Source organism: Rutidosis leptorrhynchoides, chromosome 2, assembly GCF_046630445.1.
Source record: "Rutidosis leptorrhynchoides isolate AG116_Rl617_1_P2 chromosome 2, CSIRO_AGI_Rlap_v1, whole genome shotgun sequence".
NCBI classification, from domain to species: domain Eukaryota; kingdom Viridiplantae; phylum Streptophyta; class Magnoliopsida; order Asterales; family Asteraceae; genus Rutidosis; species Rutidosis leptorrhynchoides.
In genome coordinates this window covers 686,442,947-686,445,819 of record NC_092334.1, presented here as the reverse complement: position 1 = coordinate 686,445,819, position 2,873 = coordinate 686,442,947, and positions in this window count along the sequence as shown.

The following is a 2,873-nucleotide window of genomic DNA, read 5'->3' as shown; positions in this document are numbered from 1 at the left end:
CACAGATATACGAATCCATTCGCCACAGAATAACCATTTTCATTCAATTTCATATTTGAATTTTGACTTATCAGAATCCAACAAGTGGCATAATGAAGAAAACATTGGATAAAATAAAATTTGTTAGAAATAAACAAATTAACTATGAGAAAAATTTTGTTAAGAATCCACGCTAACTGTTCCTAGCTAACTAATTACATTTTATTTATCGCAATTTATTTATCGCAATTTTATTTATCGTCATTTAATTTCTGTTATTTATTTTACGCACTCTAAATATCGGGACACGTATACAAGGTTTTGACATATCATATCGACGCATCTATATATATTATTTGGAATCACCATAGACACTCTATATGCAGTAATGCGAGAGTTAGCTATACAGGGTTGAGGTTGATTCTTAAATAATATATATACTTTGAGTTGTGATCGAGTCTGAGACATGTACACGGGTCACGACACATATTAATTAATTCGAATATTATATATTGCTAACTGTGGACTATCAACTGAGGACTAATGACATTGGACAATTAAAATGAATTAAAATATTAATTATAACATATGAAACTAAACATTTCTTCAAGTTTGCCACTTGATTTCAATCTTAAACCTCATTTGTATCTTGACGATTACAATCTGCGTTCAAACCTTTCGTAATTCTTAAAAATACCTCAATCGAGAGGATGAACTAACCGCACTTCATCTACGGAAGAAGAGATTGATGTATATAGTTATACACCCGAAAACTCTCGGAACCTGAGTAAACGATTAACACATATTTGTACTAGCTCCTTTGGCATTATTATTATCGAAAATAACCATACAATTCTTTTCAAAATAGACAATTTTGTCACAGCTCCAGCAAGTCAACTTCGACTTTTCGTTCGAAACAACCTTATTATAACCTTGATATATATGCGTGCTCTTTTATTGTTATCAGGGAACCTTTTATATTTCACCACATTATCGGCAGATGTACCAGCAACCTCGTCGCTCCTTGGTTTAAATCTCTCCGAAAAATCACTATATTTATCTATTGAAGTCTCATCATGTATTCATCCGCATCTTGTAACAAGAATTACCATACCAATTATCGGGAATCAGAAAAATCTGTATTGTGAGTCTCGCAACGTTTCCACATCAACAGTTATATGTATCCATATAACAGTTATCTCTTAGAATTATGATCTTTCATTCTGAAATTCTGAAAATTAATGCTGAATGAAGCAACAAAAACTGTAAACGACCTCAACAGCCAAAGTTGCTGAATTCAGCACCCAGTCTGTGAATTAATGCTCTGAATTTTGAAAAGTTGAATGAAACAACAAAAACTATAAACGACCTCAACAACCAAAAGTTGATGATAAAGAATTGTATGTTGGCAAAGCTCAGAAAAAGTTTGAAACTGAAAAACTGATTGAGCAAACTATGAAGGAGTCTCTGAACAAATCACAAGGACTAAACTTGTACATTAAGAATTCTGATGATTCTGTTTCTGATAAAATCTTTAGCAAATACCTTGCTTCTGACTCCAAACTCTTGCGGACAAATTTTCTTCACCATCCTTCAATATTAGAAATTCCAAGATATCATTGTATCTTTCATTATAAATATCCTCCATATTTCTGAAGATATTTTCATAACTATTCTTATCTGAAATCATTAATCTCTTCGTGCTATCAGTATTACATCATATAGAAACTGTTAGTTTCTATATTCTGTAAACTTTCGAACTTAAAATATGAATGTTATTGAAGTAATGTTGGGAACTGATGCATGAGTTAGTATAATATAATGACACTTGATCAACGTGATTATATTACAGTAAGTCATGCTGAGTTTCTAAATGGAACATGATGATTCACAGATTATAACATCATCATGTGTCATGTTACATAACTCTTTCATTCTGATTAACTTCTGAATATATTAAGAAAATATACTATTCTCAGTGATTCTGGTAATTTTGACAAATTAAATCGTGCTATTACGTTCTTTCTCGTTTAGAACATTAAGTTCATTCGAAACTCCATACTTACGAATTCTGGACCATTACTCGCTTTACTGGAGGTCGAGAGGATAATAAAAAGGCAAGGAGCTCCAAAATATAAGAGAAAATATAAAGCCCAATAACAACACGGGGGTTATAAACCATGGATATTAATACGAATAGCAATATAAAGACACGGTGGAATTAAAAATAATATCACCCCAAGGTAATAGTAGAAGTAAACAGATTTTTATGGTGGAAGATTGAAAAGAATGATGACGGAAGTGATAATTAGAAAAATATCAAGGAATAGAACTAGATTAAGCATTTTCACAATCTTTTGAAATTGGAAATTGAGTATAGAAGGGGTGGGAATAATGGAACGGAAGAGCTTAATTTATAATGGAAAAATCAGACAGAGTAATCGAGGTAGATCACCGTATTTATTTATAGAGATCTTAATTTCCTTATTCGCCGAAGAATCAAATCCTTTTGATTTCGAAGGTTTTCTTTAAATCCCTTGAATTCCGGAATTCAACCGAGACAGCGTCAAAAGTTAAGATGCACCTTATTTTCTAAAATCAACAATGACTACGTCACCAGTTAGGACAAACCTGCATATACTCATTTCACTCTTTTGTGATAGCCTTCATTCGTGCTCCTTGAATAATCGAATTATTTTATCCATATTACTCAGTGATGATAAAACTCTATTTATCAACTCATATTCGTCATGAAAACATTTTTATTGTTAGACATGATGACCCCACTCAAATTTCGGGACGAAATTTCTTTAACGGGTAGGTACTGTGACGATCCGGAAATTTCCGACCAAATTTAAACTTAACTCGTATTTGATTTCGACACGATAAGCAAA